General features: G+C 43.2%; 44 non-coding genes across 44 annotated transcripts; all 44 read left to right on the top strand.

The window, feature by feature from the left end:
• The first annotated feature begins 173 nt into the window (after positions 1-173).
• On the top strand, positions 174-244 carry trnag-ccc. Its single transcript has one exon. It is a non-coding gene; the product is annotated as a tRNA-Gly (tRNA).
• Positions 245-933: 689 nt separating this feature from the next.
• On the top strand, positions 934-1004 carry trnag-ccc. The gene has a single exon. It is a non-coding gene; the product is annotated as a tRNA-Gly (tRNA).
• Positions 1005-1692: 688 nt separating this feature from the next.
• trnag-ccc lies at positions 1693-1763 on the top strand. The gene has a single exon. It is a non-coding gene; the product is annotated as a tRNA-Gly (tRNA).
• An 81-nt stretch (positions 1764-1844) lies between these two features.
• Positions 1845-1915, top strand: trnag-ccc. Its single transcript has one exon. It is a non-coding gene; the product is annotated as a tRNA-Gly (tRNA).
• An 81-nt stretch (positions 1916-1996) lies between these two features.
• Positions 1997-2067, top strand: trnag-ccc. The gene has a single exon. It is a non-coding gene; the product is annotated as a tRNA-Gly (tRNA).
• An 81-nt stretch (positions 2068-2148) lies between these two features.
• Positions 2149-2219, top strand: trnag-ccc. Its single transcript has one exon. It is a non-coding gene; the product is annotated as a tRNA-Gly (tRNA).
• Positions 2220-3487: 1268 nt separating this feature from the next.
• Positions 3488-3558, top strand: trnag-ccc. Its single transcript has one exon. It is a non-coding gene; the product is annotated as a tRNA-Gly (tRNA).
• A 233-nt stretch (positions 3559-3791) lies between these two features.
• trnag-ccc lies at positions 3792-3862 on the top strand. Its single transcript has one exon. It is a non-coding gene; the product is annotated as a tRNA-Gly (tRNA).
• Positions 3863-4095: 233 nt separating this feature from the next.
• Positions 4096-4166, top strand: trnag-ccc. The gene has a single exon. It is a non-coding gene; the product is annotated as a tRNA-Gly (tRNA).
• Positions 4167-4247: 81 nt separating this feature from the next.
• trnag-ccc lies at positions 4248-4318 on the top strand. Its single transcript has one exon. It is a non-coding gene; the product is annotated as a tRNA-Gly (tRNA).
• Positions 4319-4399: 81 nt separating this feature from the next.
• On the top strand, positions 4400-4470 carry trnag-ccc. Its single transcript has one exon. It is a non-coding gene; the product is annotated as a tRNA-Gly (tRNA).
• A 1145-nt stretch (positions 4471-5615) lies between these two features.
• trnag-ccc lies at positions 5616-5686 on the top strand. The gene has a single exon. It is a non-coding gene; the product is annotated as a tRNA-Gly (tRNA).
• Positions 5687-6223: 537 nt separating this feature from the next.
• On the top strand, positions 6224-6294 carry trnag-ccc. The gene has a single exon. It is a non-coding gene; the product is annotated as a tRNA-Gly (tRNA).
• A 233-nt stretch (positions 6295-6527) lies between these two features.
• trnag-ccc lies at positions 6528-6598 on the top strand. The gene has a single exon. It is a non-coding gene; the product is annotated as a tRNA-Gly (tRNA).
• A 385-nt stretch (positions 6599-6983) lies between these two features.
• trnag-ccc lies at positions 6984-7054 on the top strand. Its single transcript has one exon. It is a non-coding gene; the product is annotated as a tRNA-Gly (tRNA).
• Positions 7055-7287: 233 nt separating this feature from the next.
• Positions 7288-7358, top strand: trnag-ccc. The gene has a single exon. It is a non-coding gene; the product is annotated as a tRNA-Gly (tRNA).
• A 689-nt stretch (positions 7359-8047) lies between these two features.
• trnag-ccc lies at positions 8048-8118 on the top strand. Its single transcript has one exon. It is a non-coding gene; the product is annotated as a tRNA-Gly (tRNA).
• Positions 8119-8807: 689 nt separating this feature from the next.
• Positions 8808-8878, top strand: trnag-ccc. Its single transcript has one exon. It is a non-coding gene; the product is annotated as a tRNA-Gly (tRNA).
• A 688-nt stretch (positions 8879-9566) lies between these two features.
• On the top strand, positions 9567-9637 carry trnag-ccc. Its single transcript has one exon. It is a non-coding gene; the product is annotated as a tRNA-Gly (tRNA).
• Positions 9638-9718: 81 nt separating this feature from the next.
• On the top strand, positions 9719-9789 carry trnag-ccc. Its single transcript has one exon. It is a non-coding gene; the product is annotated as a tRNA-Gly (tRNA).
• An 81-nt stretch (positions 9790-9870) lies between these two features.
• On the top strand, positions 9871-9941 carry trnag-ccc. The gene has a single exon. It is a non-coding gene; the product is annotated as a tRNA-Gly (tRNA).
• An 81-nt stretch (positions 9942-10022) lies between these two features.
• On the top strand, positions 10023-10093 carry trnag-ccc. Its single transcript has one exon. It is a non-coding gene; the product is annotated as a tRNA-Gly (tRNA).
• A 1116-nt stretch (positions 10094-11209) lies between these two features.
• Positions 11210-11280, top strand: trnag-ccc. Its single transcript has one exon. It is a non-coding gene; the product is annotated as a tRNA-Gly (tRNA).
• A 385-nt stretch (positions 11281-11665) lies between these two features.
• On the top strand, positions 11666-11736 carry trnag-ccc. Its single transcript has one exon. It is a non-coding gene; the product is annotated as a tRNA-Gly (tRNA).
• A 385-nt stretch (positions 11737-12121) lies between these two features.
• Positions 12122-12192, top strand: trnag-ccc. The gene has a single exon. It is a non-coding gene; the product is annotated as a tRNA-Gly (tRNA).
• A 233-nt stretch (positions 12193-12425) lies between these two features.
• On the top strand, positions 12426-12496 carry trnag-ccc. The gene has a single exon. It is a non-coding gene; the product is annotated as a tRNA-Gly (tRNA).
• A 675-nt stretch (positions 12497-13171) lies between these two features.
• On the top strand, positions 13172-13242 carry trnag-ccc. The gene has a single exon. It is a non-coding gene; the product is annotated as a tRNA-Gly (tRNA).
• Positions 13243-13475: 233 nt separating this feature from the next.
• trnag-ccc lies at positions 13476-13546 on the top strand. The gene has a single exon. It is a non-coding gene; the product is annotated as a tRNA-Gly (tRNA).
• Positions 13547-13627: 81 nt separating this feature from the next.
• Positions 13628-13698, top strand: trnag-ccc. Its single transcript has one exon. It is a non-coding gene; the product is annotated as a tRNA-Gly (tRNA).
• Positions 13699-13779: 81 nt separating this feature from the next.
• trnag-ccc lies at positions 13780-13850 on the top strand. Its single transcript has one exon. It is a non-coding gene; the product is annotated as a tRNA-Gly (tRNA).
• An 81-nt stretch (positions 13851-13931) lies between these two features.
• trnag-ccc lies at positions 13932-14002 on the top strand. The gene has a single exon. It is a non-coding gene; the product is annotated as a tRNA-Gly (tRNA).
• Positions 14003-14235: 233 nt separating this feature from the next.
• Positions 14236-14306, top strand: trnag-ccc. Its single transcript has one exon. It is a non-coding gene; the product is annotated as a tRNA-Gly (tRNA).
• A 1602-nt stretch (positions 14307-15908) lies between these two features.
• trnag-ccc lies at positions 15909-15979 on the top strand. The gene has a single exon. It is a non-coding gene; the product is annotated as a tRNA-Gly (tRNA).
• A 233-nt stretch (positions 15980-16212) lies between these two features.
• trnag-acc lies at positions 16213-16283 on the top strand. The gene has a single exon. It is a non-coding gene; the product is annotated as a tRNA-Gly (tRNA).
• An 81-nt stretch (positions 16284-16364) lies between these two features.
• On the top strand, positions 16365-16435 carry trnag-ccc. Its single transcript has one exon. It is a non-coding gene; the product is annotated as a tRNA-Gly (tRNA).
• Positions 16436-17884: 1449 nt separating this feature from the next.
• trnag-ccc lies at positions 17885-17955 on the top strand. Its single transcript has one exon. It is a non-coding gene; the product is annotated as a tRNA-Gly (tRNA).
• Positions 17956-19252: 1297 nt separating this feature from the next.
• Positions 19253-19323, top strand: trnag-ccc. Its single transcript has one exon. It is a non-coding gene; the product is annotated as a tRNA-Gly (tRNA).
• Positions 19324-19556: 233 nt separating this feature from the next.
• trnag-ccc lies at positions 19557-19627 on the top strand. The gene has a single exon. It is a non-coding gene; the product is annotated as a tRNA-Gly (tRNA).
• An 842-nt stretch (positions 19628-20469) lies between these two features.
• On the top strand, positions 20470-20540 carry trnag-ccc. Its single transcript has one exon. It is a non-coding gene; the product is annotated as a tRNA-Gly (tRNA).
• Positions 20541-23511: 2971 nt separating this feature from the next.
• trnag-ccc lies at positions 23512-23582 on the top strand. The gene has a single exon. It is a non-coding gene; the product is annotated as a tRNA-Gly (tRNA).
• A 233-nt stretch (positions 23583-23815) lies between these two features.
• On the top strand, positions 23816-23886 carry trnag-acc. Its single transcript has one exon. It is a non-coding gene; the product is annotated as a tRNA-Gly (tRNA).
• Positions 23887-23967: 81 nt separating this feature from the next.
• trnag-ccc lies at positions 23968-24038 on the top strand. Its single transcript has one exon. It is a non-coding gene; the product is annotated as a tRNA-Gly (tRNA).
• A 385-nt stretch (positions 24039-24423) lies between these two features.
• Positions 24424-24494, top strand: trnag-ccc. The gene has a single exon. It is a non-coding gene; the product is annotated as a tRNA-Gly (tRNA).
• Positions 24495-24727: 233 nt separating this feature from the next.
• On the top strand, positions 24728-24798 carry trnag-ccc. Its single transcript has one exon. It is a non-coding gene; the product is annotated as a tRNA-Gly (tRNA).
• The last annotated feature ends 65 nt before the right edge of the window (positions 24799-24863 follow it).

Raw genomic sequence — 24863 nt, 5'->3', positions numbered from 1 at the left:
TTGTTGGGCAAAACGCAGTTAGCGCTAGTAGTGTAGGGGTATCATGCAAGATTCCCATTCTTGCGACCCGGGTCCGAGTCCCGGCTAACGCGCAAGGATTTTAACAAATGTAAGGGGTCATTCTTCTAATTGAAAGCAGTAATTTCACTTTGTTGTCCACTAAAATGCAGTTAGCGCTAGTAGTGTAGGGGTATCATGCAAGATTCCCATTCTTGCGACCCGGGTTCGAGTCCCGGCTAGCGCATAAAGATTTTAAGAAATGTAAAGGGTCGTTCCTCTAATTGAAAACAGTCATTTCACTTTGTTGTTGGGCAAAATGCAGTTAGCGCTAGTAGTGTAGGGGTATCATGCAAGATTCCCATTCTTGCGACCCGGGTCCAAGTCCCGGCTAGCGCACGAGCATTTTAACAAATGTAAGGGGTCATTCTTCTAATTGAAAGCAGTAATTTCACTTTGTTGTCCATTAAAACGCAGTTAGCGCTAGTAGTGTAGGGGTATCATGCAAGATTCCCATTCTTGCGACCCGGGTCCGAGTCCCGGCTAGCGCACAAGGATTTTAACAAATGTAAGGGGTCATTCTTCTAATTGAAAGCAGTAATTTCACTTTGTTGTCCGTTAAAATGCAGATAGCGCTAGTAGTGTAGGGGTATCATGCAAGATTCCCATTCTTGCGACCCGGGTCCAAGTCCCGTCTAGCGCACAAGGATTTTAAGAAATGTAAAGGGTCATTCTTCTAATTGAAAGCAGTAATTTCACTTTGTTGTCCACTAAAATGCAGTTAGCGCTAGTAGTGTAGGGGTATCATGCAAGATTCCCATTCTTGCGACCCGGGTCCAAGTCCCGGCTAGTGCACAAGGATTTTAAAATATGTAAAGGGTCGTTCTTCTAATTGAAAACAGTCATTTCACTTTGTTGTTGGGCAAAATGCAGTTAGCGCTAGTAGTGTAGGGGTATCATGCAAGATTCCCATTCTTGCGACCCGGGTTCGAGTCCCGGCTAGCGCATAAGATTTTAAGAAATGTAAAGGGTCGTTCTTCTAATTGAAAACAGTCATTTCACTTTGTTGTTGGGCAAAATGCAGTTAGCACTAGTAGTGTAGGGGTATCATGCAAGATTCCCATTCTTGCGACCCGGGTCCAAGTCCCGGCTAGCGCACAAGGATTTTAAGAAATGTAAAGGGTCATTCTTCTAATTGAAAGCAGTAATTTCACTTTGTTGTCCACTAAAATGCAGTTAGCGCTAGTAGTGTAGGGGTATCATGCAAGATCCCCATTCTTGCGACCCGGGTCCGAGTCCCGGGTAGTGCAGAAGGATTTTAAGATATGTAAAGGGTCATTCTTCTAATTGAAAGCAGTAATTTCACTTTGTTGTCCACTAAAACGCAGTTAGCGCTAGTAGTGTAGGGGTATCATGCAAGATTCCCATTCTTGCGACCCGGGTCCGAGTCCCGGCTAGCGCATAAAGATTTTAAGAAATGTAAAGGGTCGTTCTTCTAATTGAAAGCAGTAATTTCACTTTGTTGTTGGGCAAAACGCAGTTAGCGCTAGTAGTGTAGGGGTATCATGCAAGATTCCCATTCTTGCGACCCGGGTCCGAGTCCCGGCTAGCGCACAAGGATTTTAACAAATGTAAGGGGTCATTCTTCTAATTGAAAGCAGTAATTTCACTTTGTTGTCCATTAAAATGCAGTTAGCGCTAGTAGTGTAGGGGTATCACGCAAGATTCCCATTCTTGCGACCCGGGTTCGAGTCCCGGCTAGCGCATAAAGATTTTAAGAAATCTAAAGGGTCATTCTTCTAATTGAAAGCAGTAATTTCACTTTGTTGTCCACTAAAACGCAGTTAGCGCTAGTAGTGTAGGGGTATCATGCAAGATTCCCATTCTTGTGACCCGGGTTCGAGTCCCGGCTAGCGCATAAAGATTTTAAGAAATGTAAAGGGTCGTTCTTCTAATTGAAAGCAGTAATTTCACTTTGTTGTTGGGCAAAATGCAGTAAGCGCTAGTAGTGTAGGGGTATCATGCAAGATTCCCATTCTTGCGACCCGGGTTCGAGTCCCGGCTAGCGCATAAAGATTTTAAGAAATGTAAAGGGTCGTTCTTCTAATTGAAAGCAGTAATTTCACTTTGTTGTTGGGCAAAATGCAGTTAGCGCTAGTAGTGTAGGGGTATCATGCAAGATTCCCATTCTTGCGACCCGGGTTCGAATCCCGGCTAGCGCATAAAGATTTTAAGAAATGTAAAGGGTCGTTCTTCTAATTGAAAACAGTCATTTCACTTTGTTGTTGGGCAAAATGCAGTTAGCACTAGTAGTGTAGGGGTATCATGCAAGATTCCCGTAGCGCACAAGGATTTTAAGAAATGTAAAGGGTCATTCTTCTAATTGAAAGCAGTAATTTCACTTTGTTCTCATTTCAAACGCAGTTAGCGCTAGTAGTGTAGGGGTATCATGCAAGATTCCCATTCTTGCGACCCGGGTCCAAGTCCCGGCTAGCGCACAAGGATTTTAAGAAATGTAAAGGGTCATTCTTCTAATTGAAAGCAGTAATTTCACTTTGTTCTCATTTCAAACGCAGTTAGCGCTAGTAGTGTAGGGGTATCATGCAAGCTTCCATTCTTGCGACCTGGGTTCCAGTCCCGGCTAGCGCATAAAGATTTTAAGAAATGTAAAGGGTCATTGTTCTAATTGAAAGCAGTAATTTCACTTTAGTGTTGGGCAAAATGCAGTTAGCGCTAGTAGTGTAGGGGTATCATGCAAGATTCCCATTCTTGCGACCCGGGTCCGAGTCCCGGCTAGCACACAAGGATTTTAACAAATGTAAAGGGTCATTCTTCTAATTGAAAGCAGTAATTTCACTTTGTTGTCCACTAAAACGCAGTTAGCGCTAGTAGTGTAGGGGTATCATGCAAGATTCCCATTCTTGGGACTCGGGTTCGAGTCCCGGCTAGCGCATAAAGATTTTAAGAAATGTAAAGGGTCGTTCTTCTAATTGAAAGTAGTAATTTCACTTTGTTGTCCGTTAAAATGCAGTTAGCGCTAGTAGTGTAGGGGTATCATGCAAAATTCCCATTCTTGTCACCCGGGTCCGAGTCCCGGCTAGTGCACAAGGATTTTAAAAAATGTAAAGGGTCATTCTTCTAATTGAAAGCAGTAATTTCACTTTGTTGTCTGTTAAAATGCTGTTAGAGTTAGTAGTGTAGGGGTATCACGCAAAATTCCCATTCTTGCGACCCGGGTCCGAGTCCCGGCTAGCGCACAAGGATTTTAACAAATGTAAAGGGTCGTTCTTCTAATTGAAAGCAGTCATTTCACTTTGTTGTTGGGCAAAATGCAATTAGCGCTAGTAGTGTAGGGGTATCATGCAAGATTCCCATTCTTGCGACCCGGGTCCGAGTCCCGGCTAGCGCACAAAGATTTTAAGAAATATATAGGGTCATTCTTCTAATTGAAAGCAGTAATTTCACTTTGTTGTCCACTAAAATGCAGTTAGCGCTAGTAGTGTAGGGGTATCATGCAAGATTCCCATTCTTGCGACCCGGGTTCGAGTCCCGGCTAGCGCATAAAGATTTTAAGAAATATATAGGGTCATTCTTCTAATTGAAAGCAGTAATTTCACTTTGTTGTTGGGCAAAATGCAGTTAGCGCTAGTAGTGTAGGGGTATCATGCAAGATTCCCATTCTTGCGACCCGGGTCCAAGTCCCGGCTAGCGCACAAGGATTTTAACAAATGTAAGGGGTCATTCTTCTAATTGAAAGCAGTAATTTCACTTTGTTGTCTGTTAAAATGCAGTTAGCGCTAGTAGTGTAGGGGTATCATGCAAGATTCCCATTCTTGCGACCCGGGTTCGAGTCCCGGCTAGCGCATAAAGATTTTAAGAAATGTAAAGGGTCGATCTTCTAATTGAAAACAGTCATTTCACTTTGTTGTTGGGCAAAATGCAGTTAGCGCTAGTAGTGTAGGGGTATCATGCAAGATTCCCATTCTTGCGACCCGGGTCCGAGTCCCGGCTAGCGCATAAAGATTTTAAGAAATGTAAAGGGTCGATCTTCTAATTGAAAACAGTCATTTCACTTTGTTGTTGGGCAAAATGCAGTTAGCGCTAGTAGTGTAGGGGTATCATGCAAGATTCCCATTCTTGCGACCCGGGTTCGAGTCCCGGCTAGCGCATAAAGATTTTAAGAAATGTAAAGGGTCGATCTTCTAATTGAAAACAGTCATTTCACTTTGTTGTTGGGCAAAATGCAGTTAGCGCTAGTAGTGTAGGGGTATCATGCAAGATTCCCATTCTTGCGACCCGGGTTCGAGTCCCGGCTAGCGCATAAAGATTTTAAGAAATGTAAAGGGTCGATCTTCTAATTGAAAACAGTCATTTCACTTTGTTGTTGGGCAAAATGCAGTTAGCGCTAGTAGTGTAGGGGTATCATGCAAGATTCCCATTCTTGCGACCCGGGTTCGAGTCCCGGCTAGCGCATAAAGATTTTAAGAAATGTAAAGGGTCGATCTTCTAATTGAAAACAGTCATTTCACTTTGTTGTTGGGTAAAATGCAGTTAGCGCTAGTAGTGTAGGGGTATCATGCAAGATTCCCATTCTTGCGACCCGGGTCCAAGTCCCGGCTAGCGCACAAGGATTTTAAGAAATGTAAAGGGTCATTCTTCTAATTGAAAGCAGTAATTTCACTTTGTTGTCCACTGAAATGCAGTTAGCGCTAGTAGTGTAGGGGTATCATGCAAGATCCCCATTCTTGCGACCCGGGTCCGAGTCCCGGCTAGTGCAGAGGGATTTTAAGAAATGTAAAGGGTCATTCTTCTAATTGAAAGCAGTAATTTCACTTTGTTGTCCACTAAAAGGCAGTTAGCGCTAGTAGTGTAGGGGTATCATGCAAGATTCCCATTCTTGCGACCCGGGTCCGAGTCCCGGCTAGCGCACAAGGATTTTAACAAATGTAAGGGGTCATTCTTCTAATTGAAAGCAGTAATTTCACTTTGTTGTCCATTAAAATGCAGTTAGCGCTAGTAGTGTAGGGGTATCATGCAAGATTCCCATTCTTGCGACCCGGGTTCGCGTCCCGGCTAGCGCATAAAGATTTTAAGAAATGTAAAGTGTCGTTCTTCTAATTGAAAGCAGTAATTTCACTTTGTTGTTGGGCAAAATGCAGTTAGCGCTAGTAGTGTAGGGGTATCATGCAAGATTCCCATTCTTGCGACCCTGGTCCGAGTCCCGGCTAGCGCACAAGGATTTTAACAAATGTAAGGGGTCATTCTTCTAATTGAAAGCAGTAATTTCACTTTGTTGTCCATTAAAATGCAGTTAGCGCTAGTAGTGTAGGGGTATCATGCAAGATTCCCATTCTTGCGACCCGGGTCCGAGTCCCGGCTAGTGCACAAGGATTTTAACAAATGTAAAGGGTCATTCTTCTAATTGAAAGCAGTAATTTCACTTTGTTGTCCATTAAAATGCAGTTAGCGCTAGTAGTGTAGGGGTATCATGCAAGATTCCCATTCTTGCGACCCGGGTCCGAGTCCCGGCTAGCGCATAAAGATTTTAACAAATGTAAAGGGTCATTCTTCTAATTGAAAGCAGTAATTTCACTTTGTTGTCCATTAGAATGCAGTTAGCGCTAGTAGTGTAGGGGTATCATGCAAGATTCCCATTCTTGCGACCCGGGTTCGAGTCCCGGCTAGCGCATAAAGATTTTAAGAAATGTAAAGGGTCGTTCTTCTAATTGAAAGCAGTAATTTCACTTTGTTGTTGGGCAAAACGCAGTTAGCGCTAGTAGTGTAGGGGTATCATGCAAGATTCCCATTCTTGCGACCCGGGTCCGAGTCCCGGCTAGCGCATAAAGATTTTAAGAAATGTAAAGGGTCGTTCTTCTAATTGAAAACAGTCATTTCACTTTGTTGTTGGGCAAAATGCAGTTAGCACTAGTAGTGTAGGGGTATCATGCAAGATTCCCATTCTTGCGACCCGGGTCCAAGTCCCGGCTAGCGCACAAGGATTTTAAGAAATGTAAAGGGTCATTCTTCTAATTGAAAGCAGTAATTTCACTTTGTTGTCCATTAAAATGCAGTTAGCGCTAGTAGTGTAGGGGTATCATGCAAGATTCCCATTCTTGCGACCCGGGTCCGAGTCCCGGCTAGCGCATAAAGATTTTAACAAATGTAAAGGGTCATTCTTCTAATTGAAAGCAGTAATTTCACTTTGTTGTCCATTAGAATGCAGTTAGCGCTAGTAGTGTAGGGGTATCATGCAAGATTCCCATTCTTGCGACCCGGGTTCGAGTCCCGGCTAGCGCATAAAGATTTTAACAAATGTAAGGGGTCATTCTTCTAATTGAAAGCAGTAATTTCACTTTGTTGTCCATTAAAATGCAGTTAGCGCTAGTAGTGTAGGGGTATCATGCAAGATTCCCATTCTTGCGACCTGGGTCCGAGTCCCGGCTAGCGCACAAGGATTTTAACAAATGTAAGGGGTCATTCTTCTAATTGAAAGCAGTAATTTCACTTTGTTGTCCATTAAAATGCAGTTAGCGCTAGTAGTGTAGGGGTATCATGCAAGATTCCCATTCTTGCGACCCGGGTTCGAGTCCCGGCTAGCGCATAAAGATTTTAAGAAATGTAAAGGGTCGTTCTTCTAATTGAAAACAGTCATTTCACTTTGTTGTTGGGCAAAATGCAGTTAGCACTAGTAGTGTAGGGGTATCATGCAAGATTCCCATTCTTGCGACCCGGGTCCAAGTCCCGGCTAGCGCACAAGGATTTTAAGAAATGTAAAGGGTCATTCTTCTAATTGAAAGCAGTAATTTCACTTTGTTGTCCATTAAAATGCAGTTAGCGCTAGTAGTGTAGTGGTATCATGCAAGATTCCCATTCTTGCGACCCGGGTCCGAGTCCCGGCTAGCGCATAAAGATTTTAACAAATGTAAAGGGTCATTCTTCTAATTGAAAGCAGTAATTTCACTTTGTTGTCCATTAGAATGCAGTTAGCGCTAGTAGTGTAGGGGTATCATGCAAGATTCCCATTCTTGCGACCCGGGTTCGAGTCCCGGCTAGCGCATAAAGATTTTAACAAATGTAAGGGGTCATTCTTCTAATTGAAAGCAGTAATTTCACTTTGTTGTCCATTAAAATGCAGTTAGCGCTAGTAGTGTAGGGGTATCATGCAAGATTCCCATTCTTGCGACCCGGGTCCGAGTCCCGGCTAGCGCACAAGGATTTTAACAAATGTAAGGGGTCATTCTTCTAATTGAAAGCAGTAATTTCACTTTGTTGTCCATTAAAATGCAGTTAGCGCTAGTAGTGTAGGGGTATCATGCAAGATTCCCATTCTTGCAACCCGGGTTCGAGTCCCGGCTAGCGCATAAAGATTTTAAGAAATGTAAAGGGTCGTTCTTCTAATTGAAAACAGTCATTTCACTTTGTTGTTGGGCAAAATGCAATTAGCGCTAGTAGTGTAGGGGTATCATGCAAGATTCCCATTCTTGCGACCCGGGTCCGAGTCCCGGCTAGCGCACAAAGATTTTAAGAAATGTAAAGGGTCGTTCTTCTAATTGAAAGCAGTAATTTCACTTTGTTGTCCACTAAAATGCAGTTAGCGCTAGTAGTGTAGGGGTATCATGCAAGATTCCCATTCTTGCGACCCGGGTTAAAGTCCCGGCTAGTGCATAAAAATTTTAAGAAATGTAAAGGGTCGTTCTTCTAATTGAAAGCAGTAATTTCACTTTGTTGTCCACTAAAATGCAGTTAGCGCTAGTAGTGTAGGGGTATCATGCAAGATTCCCATTCTTGCGACCTGGGTTCGAGTCCCGGCTAGCGCACAAGGATTTTAACAAATGTAAGGGGTCATTCTTCTAATTGAAAGCAGTAATTTCACTTTGTTGTTGGGCAAAACGCAGTTAGCGCTAGTAGTGTAGGGGTATCATGCAAGATTCCCATTCTTGCGACCCGGGTCCGAGTCCCGGCTAACGCGCAAGGATTTTAACAAATGTAAGGGGTCATTCTTCTAATTGAAAGCAGTAATTTCACTTTGTTGTCCATTAAAATGCAGTTAGCGCTAGTAGTGTAGGGGTATCATGCAAGATTCCCATTCTTGCGACCCGGGTTCGAGTCCCGGCTAGCGCACAAGGATTTTAACAAATGTAAGGGGTCATTCTTCTAATTGAAAGCAGTAATTTCACTTTGTTGTTGGGCAAAACGCAGTTAGCGCTAGTAGTGTAGGGGTATCATGCAAGATTCCCATTCTTGCGACCCGGGTCCAAGTCCCGGCTAGCGCACGAGCATTTTAACAAATGTAAGGGGTCATTCTTCTAATTGAAAGCAGTAATTTCACTTTGTTGTCCATTAAAACGCAGTTAGCGCTAGTAGTGTAGGGGTATCATGCAAGATTCCCATTCTTGCGACCCGGGTCCGAGTCCCGGCTAGCGCACAAGGATTTTAACAAATGTAAGGGGTCATTCTTCTAATTGAAAGCAGTAATTTCACTTTGTTGTCCGTTAAAATGCAGATAGCGCTAGTAGTGTAGGGGTATCATGCAAGATTCCCATTCTTGCGACCCGGGTCCAAGTCCCGTCTAGCGCACAAGGATTTTAAGAAATGTAAAGGGTCATTCTTCTAATTGAAAGCAGTAATTTCACTTTGTTGTCCACTAAAATGCAGTTAGCGCTAGTAGTGTAGGGGTATCATGCAAGATTCCCATTCTTGCGACCCGGGTCCAAGTCCCGGCTAGTGCACAAGGATTTTAAAATATGTAAAGGGTCGTTCTTCTAATTGAAAACAGTCATTTCACTTTGTTGTTGGGCAAAATGCAGTTAGCGCTAGTAGTGTAGGGGTATCATGCAAGATTCCCATTCTTGCGACCCGGGTTCGAGTCCCGGCTAGCGCATAAGATTTTAAGAAATGTAAAGGGTCGTTCTTCTAATTGAAAACAGTCATTTCACTTTGTTGTTGGGCAAAATGCAGTTAGCACTAGTAGTGTAGGGGTATCATGCAAGATTCCCATTCTTGCGACCCGGGTCCAAGTCCCGGCTAGCGCACAAGGATTTTAAGAAATGTAAAGGGTCATTCTTCTAATTGAAAGCAGTAATTTCACTTTGTTGTCCACTAAAATGCAGTTAGCGCTAGTAGTGTAGGGGTATCATGCAAGATCCCCATTCTTGCGACCCGGGTCCGAGTCCCGGGTAGTGCAGAAGGATTTTAAGATATGTAAAGGGTCATTCTTCTAATTGAAAGCAGTAATTTCACTTTGTTGTCCACTAAAGCGCAGTTAGCGCTAGTAGTGTAGGGGTATCATGCAAGATTCCCATTCTTGCGACCCGGGTCCGAGTCCCGGCTAGCGCATAAAGATTTTAAGAAATGTAAAGGGTCGTTCTTCTAATTGAAAGCAGTAATTTCACTTTGTTGTTGGGCAAAACGCAGTTAGCGCTAGTAGTGTAGGGGTATCATGCAAGATTCCCATTCTTGCGACCCGGGTCCGAGTCCCGGCTAGCGCACAAGGATTTTAACAAATGTAAGGGGTCATTCTTCTAATTGAAAGCAGTAATTTCACTTTGTTGTCCATTAAAATGCAGTTAGCGCTAGTAGTGTAGGGGTATCACGCAAGATTCCCATTCTTGCGACCCGGGTTCGAGTCCCGGCTAGCGCATAAAGATTTTAAGAAATCTAAAGGGTCATTCTTCTAATTGAAAGCAGTAATTTCACTTTGTTGTCCACTAAAACGCAGTTAGCGCTAGTAGTGTAGGGGTATCATGCAAGATTCCCATTCTTGTGACCCGGGTTCGAGTCCCGGCTAGCGCATAAAGATTTTAAGAAATGTAAAGGGTCGTTCTTCTAATTGAAAGCAGTAATTTCACTTTGTTGTTGGGCAAAATGCAGTTAGCGCTAGTAGTGTAGGGGTATCATGCAAGATTCCCATTCTTGCGACCCGGGTTCGAGTCCCGGCTAGCGCATAAAGATTTTAAGAAATGTAAAGGGTCGTTCTTCTAATTGAAAGCAGTAATTTCACTTTGTTGTTGGGCAAAATGCAGTTAGCGCTAGTAGTGTAGGGGTATCATGCAAGATTCCCATTCTTGCGACCCGGGTTCGAATCCCGGCTAGCGCATAAAGATTTTAAGAAATGTAAAGGGTCGTTCTTCTAATTGAAAACAGTCATTTCACTTTGTTGTTGGGCAAAATGCAGTTAGCACTAGTAGTGTAGGGGTATCATGCAAGATTCCCGTAGCGCACAAGGATTTTAAGAAATGTAAAGGGTCATTCTTCTAATTGAAAGCAGTAATTTCACTTTGTTCTCATTTCAAACGCAGTTAGCGCTAGTAGTGTAGGGGTATCATGCAAGATTCCCATTCTTGCGACCCGGGTCCAAGTCCCGGCTAGCGCACAAGGATTTTAAGAAATGTAAAGGGTCATTCTTCTAATTGAAAGCAGTAATTTCACTTTGTTCTCATTTCAAACGCAGTTAGCGCTAGTAGTGTAGGGGTATCATGCAAGCTTCCATTCTTGCGACCTGGGTTCCAGTCCCGGCTAGCGCATAAAGATTTTAAGAAATGTAAAGGGTCATTGTTCTAATTGAAAGCAGTAATTTCACTTTAGTGTTGGGCAAAATGCAGTTAGCGCTAGTAGTGTAGGGGTATCATGCAAGATTCCCATTCTTGCGACCCGGGTCCGAGTCCCGGCTAGCACACAAGGATTTTAACAAATGTAAAGGGTCATTCTTCTAATTGAAAGCAGTAATTTCACTTTGTTGTCCACTAAAACGCAGTTAGCGCTAGTAGTGTAGGGGTATCATGCAAGATTCCCATTCTTGGGACTCGGGTTCGAGTCCCGGCTAGCGCATAAAGATTTTAAGAAATGTAAAGGGTCATTCTTCTAATTGAAAGTAGTAATTTCACTTTGTTGTCCGTTAAAATGCAGTTAGCGCTAGTAGTGTAGGGGTATCATGCAAAATTCCCATTCTTGTCACCCGGGTCCGAGTCCCGGCTAGTGCACAAGGATTTTAAAAAATGTAAAGGGTCATTCTTCTAATTGAAAGCAGTAATTTCACTTTGTTGTCTGTTAAAATGCTGTTAGAGTTAGTAGTGTAGGGGTATCACGCAAAATTCCCATTCTTGCGACCCGGGTCCGAGTCCCGGCTAGCGCACAAGGATTTTAACAAATGTAAAGGGTCGTTCTTCTAATTGAAAGCAGTAATTTCACTTTGTTGTCCATTAGAATGCAGTTAGCGCTAGTAGTGTAGGGGTATCATGCAAGATTCCCATTCTTGCGACCCGGGTTCGAGTCCCGGCTAGCGCATAAAGATTTTAAGAAATGTAAAGGGTCGTTCTTCTAATTGAAAGCAGTAATTTCACTTTGTTGTTGGGCAAAACGCAGTTAGCGCTAGTAGTGTAGGGGTATCATGCAAGATTCCCATTCTTGCGACCCGGGTCCGAGTCCCGGCTAGCGCACAAGGATTTTAACAAATGTAAGGGGTCATTCTTCTAATTGAAAGCAGTAATTTCACTTTGTTGTCCATTAAAATGCAGTTAGCGCTAGTAGTGTAGGGGTATCATGCAAGATTCCCATTCTTGCGACCTGGGTCCGAGTCCCGGCTAGCGCACAAGGATTTTAACAAATGTAAGGGGTCATTCTTCTAATTGAAAGCAGTAATTTCACTTTGTTGTCCATGAAAATGCAGTTAGCGCTAGTAGTGTAGGGGTATCATGCAAGATTCCCATTCTTGCGACCCGGGTTCGAGTCCCGGCTAGCGCATAAAGATTTTAAGAAATGTAAAGGGTCGTTCTTCTAATTGAAAACAGTCATTTCACTTTGTTGTTGGGCAAAATGCAGTTAGCACTAGTAGTGTAGGGGTATCATGCAAGATTCCCATTCTTGCGACCCGGGTCCAAGTCCCGGCTAGCGCACAAGGATTTTAAGAAATGTAAAGGGTCATTCTTCTAATTGAAAGCAGTAATTTCACTTTGTTGTCCATTAAAATGCAGTTAGCGCTAGTAGTGTAGTGGTATCATGCAAGATTCCCATTCTTGCGACCCGGGTCCGAGTCCCGGCTAGCGCATAAAGATTTTAACAAATGTAAAGGGTCATTCTTCTAATTGAAAGCAGTAATTTCACTTTGTTGTCCATTAGAATGCAGTTAGCGCTAGTAGTGTAGGGGTATCATGCAAGATTCCCATTCTTGCGACCCGGGTTCGAGTCCCGGCTAGCGCATAAAGATTTTAAGAAATGTAAAGGGTCGTTCTTCTAATTGAAAGCAGTAATTTCACTTTGTTGTTGGGTAAAACGCAGTTAGCGCTAGTAGTGTAGGGGTATCATGCAAGATTCCCATTCTTGCGACCCGGGTCCGAGTCCCGGCTAGCGCACAAGGATTTTAACAAATGTAAGGGGTCATTCTTCTAATTGAAAGCAGTAATTTCACTTTGTTGTCCATTAAAATGCAGTTAGCGCTAGTAGTGTAGGGGTATCATGCAAGATTCCCATTCTTGCGACCCGGGTTCGAGTCCCGGCTAGCGCATAAAGATTTTAAGAAATGTAAAGGGTCGTTCTTCTAATTGAAAACAGTCATTTCACTTTGTTGTTGGGCAAAATGCAATTAGCGCTAGTAGTGTAGGGGTATCATGCAAGATTCCCATTCTTGCGACCCGGGTCCAAGTCCCGGCTAGCGCACAAGGATTTTAAGAAATGTAAAGGGTCATTCTTCTAATTGAAAGCAGTAATTTCACTTTGTTGTCCACTAAAACGCAGTTAGCGCTAGTAGTGTAGGGGTATCATGCAAGATTCCCATTCTTGCGACCCGGGTCCGAGTCCCGACTAGCGCAAAAGGATTTTAAGAAATGTAAAGGGTCATTCTTCTAATTGAAAGCAGTAATTTCACTTTGTTCTCATTTCAGACGCAGTTAGCGTTAGTAGTGTAGGGGTATCATGCAAGCTTCCATTCTTGCGACCTTGGTTCCAGTCCCGGCTAGCGCATAAAGATTTTAAGAAATGTAAAGGGTCATTCTTCTAATTGAAAGCAGTAATTTCACTTTGTTCTCAGTTCAAATGCAGTTAGCGCTAGTAGTGTAGGGGTATCATTCTTGCGACCCGGGTTCGAGTCCCAGCTAGCGCATAAAGATTTTAAGAAATGTAAAAGGTCATTCTTCTAATTGAAAACAATAATTTCACTTTGTTGTCCGTTTAAATGCAGTTAGCGCTAGTAGTGTAGGGGTATCATGCAAGATTCCCATTCTTGCGACCCGGGTTCGAGTCCCGGCTAGCGCATAAAGATTTTAAGAAATGTAAAGGGTCGTTCTTCTAATTGAAAACAGTCATTTCACTTTGTTGTTGGGCAAAATGCAGTTAGCGCTAGTAGTGTAGGGGTATCATGCAAGATTCCCATTCTTGCGACCCGGGTCCAAGTCCCGGCTAGCGCACAAGGATTTTAACAAATGTAAGGGGTCATTCTTCTAATTGAAAGCAGTAATTTCACTTTGTTGTCTGTTAAAATGCAGTTAGCGCTAGTAGTGTAGGGGTATCATGCAAGATTCCCATTCTTGCGACCCGGGTTCGAGTCCCGGCTAGCGCATAAAGATTTTAAGAAATGTAAAGGGTCGATCTTCTAATTGAAAACAGTCATTTCACTTTGTTGTTGGGCAAAATGCAGTTAGCGCTAGTAGTGTAGGGGTATCATGCAAGATTCCCATTCTTGCGACCCGGGTTCGAGTCCCGGCTAGCGCATAAAGATTTTAAGAAATGTAAAGGGTCGATCTTCTAATTGAAAACAGTCATTTCACTTTGTTGTTGGGCAAAATGCAGTTAGCGCTAGTAGTGTAGGGGTATCATGCAAGATTCCCATTCTTGCGACCCGGGTTCGAGTCCCGGCTAGCGCATAAAGATTTTAAGAAATGTAAAGGGTCGATCTTCTAATTGAAAACAGTCATTTCACTTTGTTGTTGGGCAAAATGCAGTTAGCGCTAGTAGTGTAGGGGTATCATGCAAGATTCCCATTCTTGCGACCCGGGTTCGAGTCCCGGCTAGCGCATAAAGATTTTAAGAAATGTAAAGGGTCGATCTTCTAATTGAAAACAGTCATTTCACTTTGTTGTTGGGCAAAATGCAGTTAGCGCTAGTAGTGTAGGGGTATCATGCAACATTCCCATTCTTGCGACCCGGGTCCGAGTCCCGGCTAGCGCATAAAGATTTTAAGAAATATATAGGGTCATTCTTCTAATTGAAAGCAGTAATTTCACTTTGTTGTTGGGCAAAATGCAGTTAGCGCTAGTAGTGTAGGGGTATCATGCAAGATTCCCATTCTTGCGACCCGGGTTCGAGTCCCGGCTAGCGCATAAAGATTTTAAGAAATGTAAAGAGTCGTTCTTCTAATTGAAAACAGTCATTTCACTTTGTTGTTGGGCAAAATGCAGTTAGCGCTAGTAGTGTAGGGGTATCATGCAACATTCCCATTCTTGCGACCCGGGTCCAAGTCCCGGCTAGCGCACAAGGATTTTAAGAAATGTAAAGGGTCATTCTTCTAATTGAAAGCAGTAATTTCACTTTGTTGTCCACTGAAATGCAGTTAGCGCTAGTAGTGTAGGGGTATCATGCAAGATCCCCATTCTTGCGACCCGGGTCCGAGTCCCGGCTAGTGCAGAGGGATTTTAAGAAATGTAAAGGGTCATTCTTCTAATTGAAAGCAGTAATTTCACTTTGTTGTCCACTAAAAGGCAGTTAGCGCTAGTAGTGTAGGGGTATCATGCAAGATTCCCATTCTTGCGACCCGGGTCCGAGTCCCGGCTAGCGCACAAGGATTTTAACAAATGTAAGGGGTCATTCTTCTAATTGAAAGCAGTAATTTCACTTTGTTGTCCATTAAAATGCAGTTAGCGCTAGTAGTGTAGGGGTATCATGCAAGATTCCCATTCTTGCGACCCGGGTTCGCGTCCCGGCTAGCGCATAAAGATTTTAAGAAATGTAAAGTGTCGTTCTTCTAATTGAAAGCAGTAATTTCACTTTGTTGTTGGGCAAAATGCAGTTAGCGCTAGTAGTGTAGGGGTATCATGCAAGATTCCCATTCTTGCGACCCGGGTTCGCGTCCCGGCTAGCGCATAAAGATTTTAAGAAATGTAAAGTGTCGTTCTTCTAATTGAAAGCAGTAATTTCACTTTGTTGTTGGGCAAAATGCAGTTAGCGCTAGTAGTGTAGGGGTATCATGCAAGATGCCCATTTCTGCAACCCGGGTTCGAGTCCCGGCTAGCGCATAAGGATTTTAAGAAATGTAAATGGTCATTCTTCTAATTGAAAACAGTAATTTCACTTTGTTGTCTGTTAAAATGCAGTTAGCGCTAGTAGTGTAGGGGACATCATGCAAGATTCCCATTCTTTCGACCCGGGTCCGAGTCCCGGCTAGCGCACATGGATTTTAAGAAACGTAAAGGGTCATTCTTCTAATTGAAAGCAGTAATTTCACTTTGTTGTTGGGCAAAATGCAGTTAGCGCTAGTATTGTACGGGTATCATGCAAAATTCCCATTCTTGTGACCCGGGTCCGAGTCCCGGCTAGTGCACAAGGATTTTAACAAATGTAAAGGGTCATTCTTCTAATTGAAAGCAGTAATTTCACTTTGTTGTTTGTTAAAATGCAGTTAGCGCTAGTAGTGTAGGGGTATCATGCAAGATTCCCATTCTTTCGACCCGGGTCCGAGTCCCGGCTAGCGCACATGGATTTTAAGAAACGTAAAGGGTCATTCTTCTAATTGAAAGCAGTAATTTCACTTTAGTGTTGGGAAAAATGCAGTTAGCGCTAGTAGTGTAGGGGTATCATGCAAGATTCCCATTCTTGCGACCCGGGTCCGAGTCCCGGCTAGCGCATAAAGATTTTAACAAATGTAAAGGGTCATTCTTCTAATTGAAAGCAGTAATTTCACTTTGTTGTCCATTAGAATGCAGTTAGCGCTAGTAGTGTAGGGGTATCATGCAAGATTCCCATTCTTGCGACCCGGGTTCGAGTCCCGGCTAGCGCATAAAGATTTTAAGAAATGTAAAGGGTCGTTCTTCTAATTGAAAGCAGTAATTTCACTTTGTTGTTGGGCAAAACGCAGTTAGCGCTAGTAGTGTAGGGGTATCATGCAAGATTCCCATTCTTGCGACCCGGGTCCGAGTCCCGGCTAGCGCACAAGGATTTTAACAAATGTAAGGGGTCATTCTTCTAATTGAAAGCAGTAATTTCACTTTGTTGTCGATTAAAATGCAGTTAGCGCTAGTAGTGTAGGGGTATCATGCAAGATTACCATTCTTGCGACCTGGGTCCGAGTCCCGGCTAGCGCACAAGGATTTTAACAAATGTAAGGGGTCATTCTTCTAATTGAAAGCAGTAATTTCACTTTGTTGTCCATTAAAACGCAGTTAGCGCTAGTAGTGTAGGGGTATCATGCAAGATTCCCATTCTTGCGACCCGGGTTCGAGTCCCGGCTAGCGCATAAAGATTTTAAGAAATGTAAAGGGTCGTTCTTCTAATTGAAAACAGTCATTTCACTTTGTTGTTGGGCAAAATGCAGTTAGCACTAGTAGTGTAGGGGTATCATGCAAGATTCCCATTCTTGCGACCCGGGTCCAAGTCCCGGCTAGCGCACAAGGATTTTAAGAAATGTAAAGGGTCATTCTTCTAATTGAAAGCAGTAATTTCACTTTGTTGTCCATTAAAATGCAGTTAGCGCTAGTAGTGTAGGGGTATCATGCAAGATTCCCATTCTTGCGACCCGGGTCCGAGTCCCGGCTAGCGCACAAAGATTTTAAGAAATATATAGGGTCATTCTTCTAATTGAAAGCAGTAATTTCACTTTGTTGTCCGTTAAAATGCAGTTAGCGCTAGTAGTGTAGGGGTATCATGCAAGATTCCCATTCTTGCGACCCGGGTCCGAGTCCCGGCTAGTGCACAAGGATTTTAAAATATGTAAAGGGTCATTCTTCTAATTGAAAGCAGTAATTTCACTTTGTTGTTGGGCAAAACGCAGTTAGCGCTAGTAGTGTAGGGGTATCATGCAAGATTCCCATTCTTGCAACCCGGGTCCGAGTCCCGGCTAGCGCACAAGGATTTTAACAAATGTAAGGGGTCATTCTTCTAATTGAAAGCAGTAATTTCACTTTGTTGTCCATTAAAACGCAGTTAGCGCTAGTAGTGTAGGGGTATCATGCAAGATTCCCATTCTTGCAACCCGGGTCCGAGTCCCGGCTAGCGCACAAGGATTTTAACAAATGTAAGGGGTCATTCTTCTAATTGAAAGCAGTAATTTCACTTTGTTGTCCATTAAAATGCAGTTAGCGCTAGTAGTGTAGGGGTATCATTCAAGATTCCCATTCTTGCGACCCGGGTCCAAATCCCGGCTAGCGCACAAGGTTTTTAAGAAATGTAAAGGGTCATTCTTCTAATTGAAAGCAGTAATTTCACTTTGTTGTCCATTAAAATGCAGTTAGCGCTAGTAGTGTAGGGGTATCATGCAAGATTCCCATTCTTGCGACCCGGGTCCGAGTCCCGGCTAGTGCACAAGGATTTTAAAATATGTAAAGGGTCATTCTTCTAATTGAAAGCAGTAATTTCACTTTGTTGTTGGGCAAAACGCAGTTAGCGCTAGTAGTGTAGGGGTATCATGCAAAATTCCCATTCTTGTGACCCGGGTCCGAGTCCCGGCTAGTGCACAAGGATTTTAAGAAATGTAAAGGGTCATTCTTCTAATTGAAAGCAGTCATTTCACTTTGTTGTTGGGCAAAATGCAATTAGCGCTAGTAGTGTAGGGGTATCATGCAAGATTCCCATTCTTGCGACCCGGGTCCGAGTCCCGGCTAGCGCACAAAGATTTTAAGAAATATATAGGGTCATTCTTCTAATTGAAAGCAGTAATTTCACTTTGTTGTCCACTAAAATGCAGTTAGCGCTAGTAGTGTAGGGGTATCATGCAAGATTCCCATTCTTGCGACCCGGGTTCGAGTCCCGGCGAGCGCATAAAGATTTTAAGAAATGTAAAGGGTCGTTCTTCTAATTGAAAGCAGAAATTTAACTTTGTTGTTGGGCAAAACGCAGTTAGCGCTAGTAGTGTAGGGGTATCATGCAAGATTCCCATTCTTGCGACCCGGGTCCGAGTCCCGGCTAGCGCACAAGGATTTTAACAAATGTAAGGGGTCATTCTTCTAATTAAAAGCAGTAATTTCACTTTGTTGTCCATTAAAATGCAGTTAGCGCTAGTAGTGTAGGGGTATCATGCAAGATTCCCATTCTTGCGACCCGGGTCCGAGTCCCGGCTAGCGCACAAGGATTTTAACAAATGTAAAGGGTCGTTCTTCTAATTGAAAGCAGTAATTTCACTTTGTTGTTGGGCAAAATGCAGTTAGCGCTAGTAGTGTAGGGGTATCATGCAAGATTCCCATTCTTGCAACCCGGGTCCGAGTCCCGGCTAGCGCACAAGGATTTTAACAAATGTAAGGGGTCATTCTTCTAATTGAAAGCAGTAATTTCACTTTGTTGTCCATTAAAACGCAGTTAGCGCTAGTAGTGTAGGGGTATCATGCAAGATTCCCATTCTTGCAACCCGGGTCCGAGTCCCGGCTAGCGCACAAGGATTTTAACAAATGTAAGGGGTCATTCTTCTAATTGAAAGCAGTAATTTCACTTTGTTGTCCATTAAAATGCAGTTAGCGCTAGTAGTGTAGGGGTATCATTCAAGATTCCCATTCTTGCGACCCGGGTCCAAGTCCCGGCTAGCGCACAAGGTTTTTAAGAAATGTAAAGGGTCATTCTTCTAATTGAAAGCAGTAATTTCACTTTGTTGTCCATTAAAATGCAGTTAGCGCTAGTAGTGTAGGGGTATCATGCAAGATTCCCATTCTTGCGACCCGGGTCCGAGTCCCGGCTAGTGCACAAGGATTTTAAAATATGTAAAGGGTCATTCTTCTAATTGAAAGCAGTAATTTCACTTTGTTGTTGGGCAAAACGCAGTTAGCGCTAGTAGTGTAGGGGTATCATGCAAAATTCCCATTCTTGTGACCCGGGTCCGAGTCCCGGCTAGTGCACAAGGATTTTAAGAAATGTAAAGGGTCATTCTTCTAATTGAAAGCAGTCATTTCACTTTGTTGTTGGGCAAAATGCAATTAGCGCTAGTAGTGTAGGGGTATCATGCAAGATTCCCATTCTTGCGACCCGGGTCCGAGTCCCGGCTAGCGCACAAAGATTTTAAGAAATATATAGGGTCATTCTTCTAATTGAAAGCAGTAATTTCACTTTGTTGTCCACTAAAATGCAGTTAGCGCTAGTAGTGTAGGGGTATCATGCAAGATTCCCATTCTTGCGACCCGGGTTCGAGTCCCGGCGAGCGCATAAAGATTTTAAGAAATGTAAAGGGTCGTTCTTTTAATTGAAAGCAGAAATTTCACTTTGTTGTTGGGCAAAACGCAGTTAGCGCTAGTAGTGTAGGGGTATCATGCAAGATTCCCATTCTTGCGACCCGGGTCCGAGTCCCGGCTAGCGCACAAAGATTTTAAGAAATATATAGGGTCATTCTTCTAATTGAAAGCAGTAATTTCACTTTGTTGTCCACTAAAATGCAGTTAGCGCTAGTAGTGTAGGGGTATCATGCAAGATTCCCATTCTTGCGACCCGGGTTCGAGTCCCGGCGAGCGCATAAAGATTTTAAGAAATGTAAAGGGTCGTTCTTCTAATTGAAAGCAGAAATTTCACTTTGTTGTTGGGCAAAACGCAGTTAGCGCTAGTAGTGTAGGGGTATCATGCAAGATTCCCATTCTTGCGACCCGGGTCCGAGTCCCGGCTAGCGCACAAGGATTTTAACAAATGTAAGGGGTCATTCTTCTAATTAAAAGCAGTAATTTCACTTTGTTGTCCATTAAAATGCAGTTAGCGCTAGTAGTGTAGGGGTATCATGCAAGATTCCCATTCTTGCGACCCGGGTCCGAGTCCCGGCTAGCGCATAAAGATTTTAAGAAATATATAGGGTCATTCTTCTAATTGAAAGCAGTAATTTCACTTTGTTGTTGGGCAAAATGCAGTTAGCGCTAGTAGTGTAGGGGTATCATGCAAGATTCCCATTCTTGCGACCCGGGTCCGAGTCCCGGCTAGCGCACAAGGATTTTAACAAATGTAAAGGGTCGTTCTTCTAATTGAAAGCAGTCATTTCACTTTGTTGTTCGGCAAAATGCAGTTAGCGCTAGTAGTGTAGGGGTATCATGCAAGATTCCCATTCTTGCGACCCGGGTCCGAGTCCCGGCTAGCGCACAAGGATTTTAACAAATGTAAGGGGTCATTCTTCTAATTGAAAGCAGTAATTTCACTTTGTTGTCCTTTAAAATGCAGTTAGCGCTAGTAGTGTAGGGGTATCATTCAAGATTCCCATTCTTGCGACCCGGGTTCCGAGTCCCGGCTAGCGCACAAGGATTTTAACAAATGTAAGGGGTCATTCTTCTAATTGAAATCAGTAATTTCACTTTGTTGTCCATTAAAATGCAGTTAGCGCTAGTAGTGTAGGGGTATCATGCAAGATTCCCATTCTTGTGACCCGGGTTCGAGTCCCGGCTAGCGCATAAAGATTTTAAGAAATGTAAAGGGTCGTTCTTCTAATTGAAAGCAGTAATTTCACTTTGTTGTCCGTTAAAATACAGTTAGCGCTAGTAATGTAGGGGTATCATGCAAAATTCCCATTCTTGCGACCCGGGTCCGAGTCCCGGCTAGCGCACAAGGATTTTAACAAATGTAAGGGGTCATTCTTCTAATTGAAAGCAGTAATTTCACTTTGTTGTCCATTAAAATGCAGTTAGCGCTAGTAGTGTAGGGGTATCATTCAAGATTCCCATTCTTGCGACCCGGGTCCAAGTCCCGGCTAGTGCACAAGGATTTTAAAATATGTAAAGGGTCATTCTTCTAATTGAAAGCAGTAATTTCACTTTGTTGTTGGGCAAAATGCAGTTAGCGCTAGTAGTGTAGGGGTATAATGCAAAATTCCCATTCTTGTGACCCGGGTCCGAGTCCCGGCTAGTGCACAAGGATTTTAAGAAATGTAAAGGGTCATTCTTCTAATTGAAAGCAGTAATTTCACTTTGTTGTCTGTTAAGATGCTGTTAGAGTTAGTAGTGTAGGAGTATCATGCAAGATTCCCATTCTTGCGACCCGGGTCCGAGTCCCGGCTAGCGCACAAGGATTTTAAGAAATGTAAAGGGTCATTCTTCTAATTGAAAGCAGTAATTTCACTTTGTTGTCCATTAAAATGCAGTTAGCGCTAGTAGTGTAGGGGTATCATGCAAGATTCCCATTCTTGCCACCCGGGTCCGAGTCCCGGCTAGCGCACAAGGATTTTAAGAAATGTAAAGGGTCATTCTTCTAATTGAAAGCAGTAATTTCACTTTGTTGTCCGTTAAAATGCAGTTAGCGCTAGTAGTGTAGGGGTATCATGCAAAATTCCCATTCTTGCGACCCGGGTTCCGAGTCCCGGCTAGTGCACAAGGATTTTAAAATATGTAAAGGGTCGTTCTTCTAATTGAAAGCAGTCATTTCACTTTGTTGTTGGGCAAAATGCAATTAGCGCTAGTAGTGTAGGGGTATCATGCAAGATTCCCATTCTTGCGACCCGGGTCCGAGTCCCGGCTAGCGCACAAAGATTTTAAGAAATATATAGGGTCATTCTTCTAATTGAAAGCAGTAATTTCACTTTGTTGTCCACTAAAATGCAGTTAGCGCTAGTAGTGTAGGGGTATCATGCAAGATTCCCATTCTTGCGACCCGGGTCCAAGTCCCGGCTAGTGCACAAGGATTTTAAAATATGTAAAGGGTCATTCTTCTAATTGAAAGCAGTAATTTCACTTTGTTGTTGGGCAAAATGCAGTTATCGCTAGTAGTGTAGGGGTATCATGCAAAATTCCCATTCTTGTGACCCGGGTCCGAGTCCCGGCTAGCGCACAAGGATTTTAACAAATGTAAGGGGTCGTTCTTCTAATTGAAAGCAGTCATTTCACTTTGTTGTTGGGCAAAATGCAATTAGCGCTAGTAGTGTAGGGGTATCATGCAAGATTCCCATTCTTGCGACCCGGGTCCGAGTCCCGGCTAGCGCATAAAGATTTTAAGAAATGTAAAGGGTCGTTCTTCTAATTGAAAGCAGTAATTTCACTTTGTTGTTGGGCAAAACGCAGTTAGCGCTAGTAGTGTAGGGGTATCATGCAAGATTCCCATTCTTGCGACCCGGGTCCGAGTCCCGGCTAGCGCACAAGGATTTTAACAAATGTAAGGGGTCATTCTTCTAATTGAAAGCAGTCATTTCACTTTGTTGTCCATTAAAATGCAGTTAGCGCTAGTAGTGTAGGGGTATCGTGCAAGATTCCCATTCTTGCGACCCGGGTTCGCGTCCCGGCTAGCGCATAAAGATTTTAAGAAATGTAAAGTGTCGTTCTTCTAATTGAAAGCAGTAATTTCACTTTGTTGTTGGGCAAAATGCAGTTAGCGCTAGTAGTGTAGGGGTATCATGCAAGATTCCCATTCTTGCGACCCTGGTCCGAGTCCCGGCTAGCGCACAAGGATTTTAACAAATGTAAGGGGTCATTCTTCTAATTGAAAGCAGTAATTTCACTTTGTTGTCCATTAAAATGCAGTTAGCGCTAGTAGTGTAGGGGTATCATGCAAGATTCCCATTCTTGCGACCCGGGTTCGCGTCCCGGCTAGCGCATAAAGATTTTAAGAAATGTAAAGTGTCGTTCTTCTAATTGAAAGCAGTAATTTCACTTTGTTGTTGGGCAAAATGCAGTTAGCGCTAGTAGTGTAGGGGTATCATGCAAGATGCCCATTTCTGCAACCCGGGTTCGAGTCCCGGCTAGCGCATAAGGATTTTAAGAAATGTAAATGGTCATTCTTCTAATTGAAAACAGTAATTTCACTTTGTTGTCTGTTAAAATGCAGTTAGCGCTAGTAGTGTAGGGGACATCATGCAAGATTCCCATTCTTTCGACCCGGGTCCGAGTCCCGGCTAGCGCACATGGATTTTAAGAAACGTAAAGGGTCATTCTTCTAATTGAAAGCAGTAATTTCACTTTGTTGTTGGGCAAAATGCAGTTAGCGCTAGTATTGTACGGGTATCATGCAAAATTCCCATTCTTGTGACCCGGGTCCGAGTCCCGGCTAGTGCACAAGGATTTTAACAAATGTAAAGGGTCATTCTTCTAATTGAAAGCAGTAATTTCACTTTGTTGTTTGTTAAAATGCAGTTAGCGCTAGTAGTGTAGGGGTATCATGCAAGATTCCCATTCTTTCGACCCGGGTCCGAGTCCCGGCTAGCGCACATGGATTTTAAGAAACGTAAAGGGTCATTCTTCTAATTGAAAGCAGTAATTTCACTTTAGTGTTGGGAAAAATGCAGTTAGCGCTAGTAGTGTAGGGGTATCATGCAAGATTCCCATTCTTGCGACCCGGGTCCGAGTCCCGGCTAGCGCATAAAGATTTTAACAAATGTAAAGGGTCATTCTTCTAATTGAAAGCAGTAATTTCACTTTGTTGTCCATTAGAATGCAGTTAGCGCTAGTAGTGTAGGGGTATCATGCAAGATTCCCATTCTTGCGACCCGGGTTCGAGTCCCGGCTAGCGCATAAAGATTTTAAGAAATGTAAAGGGTCGTTCTTCTAATTGAAAGCAGTAATTTCACTTTGTTGTTGGGCAAAACGCAGTTAGCGCTAGTAGTGTAGGGGTATCATGCAAGATTCCCATTCTTGCGACCCGGGTCCGAGTCCCGGCTAGCGCACAAGGATTTTAACAAATGTAAGGGGTCATTCTTCTAATTGAAAGCAGTAATTTCACTTTGTTGTCCATTAAAATGCAGTTAGCGCTAGTAGTGTAGGGGTATCATGCAAGATTACCATTCTTGCGACCTGGGTCCGAGTCCCGGCTAGCGCACAAGGATTTTAACAAATGTAAGGGGTCATTCTTCTAATTGAAAGCAGTAATTTCACTTTGTTGTCCATTAAAACGCAGTTAGCGCTAGTAGTGTAGGGGTATCATGCAAGATTCCCATTCTTGCGACCCGGGTTCGAGTCCCGGCTAGCGCATAAAGATTTTAAGAAATGTAAAGGGTCGTTCTTCTAATTGAAAACAGTCATTTCACTTTGTTGTTGGGCAAAATGCAGTTAGCACTAGTAGTGTAGGGGTATCATGCAAGATTCCCATTCTTGCGACCCGGGTCCAAGTCCCGGCTAGCGCACAAGGATTTTAAGAAATGTAAAGGGTCATTCTTCTAATTGAAAGCAGTAATTTCACTTTGTTGTCCATTAAAATGCAGTTAGCGCTAGTAGTGTAGTGGTATCATGCAAGATTCCCATTCTTGCGACCCGGGTCCGAGTCCCGGCTAGCGCATAAAGATTTTAACAAATGTAAAGGGTCATTCTTCTAATTGAAAGCAGTAATTTCACTTTGTTGTCCATTAGAATGCAGTTAGCGCTAGTAGTGTAGGGGTATCATGCAAGATTCCCATTCTTGCGACCCGGGTTCGAGTCCCGGCTAGCGCATAAAGATTTTAAGAAATGTAAAGGGTCGTTCTTCTAATTGAAAGCAGTAATTTCACTTTGTTGTTGGGTAAAACGCAGTTAGCGCTAGTAGTGTAGGGGTATCATGCAAGATTCCCATTCTTGCGACCCGGGTCCGAGTCCCGGCTAGCGCACAAGGATTTTAACAAATGTAAGGGGTCATTCTTCTAATTGAAAGCAGTAATTTCACTTTGTTGTCCATTAAAATGCAGTTAGCGCTAGTAGTGTAGGGGTATCATGCAAGATTCCCATTCTTGCGACCCGGGTTCGAGTCCCGGCTAGCGCATAAAGATTTTAAGAAATGTAAAGGGTCGTTCTTCTAATTGAAAACAGTCATTTCACTTTGTTGTT

The sequence above is a fragment of the Xenopus tropicalis genome, chromosome 5 (genome assembly GCF_000004195.4).
Source record: "Xenopus tropicalis strain Nigerian chromosome 5, UCB_Xtro_10.0, whole genome shotgun sequence".
In the NCBI taxonomy this organism is placed as follows: domain Eukaryota; kingdom Metazoa; phylum Chordata; class Amphibia; order Anura; family Pipidae; genus Xenopus; species Xenopus tropicalis.
The sequence above is the reverse complement of the archived record's forward strand: the minus strand, read 5'-3'. Positions and strand labels throughout refer to the sequence as shown.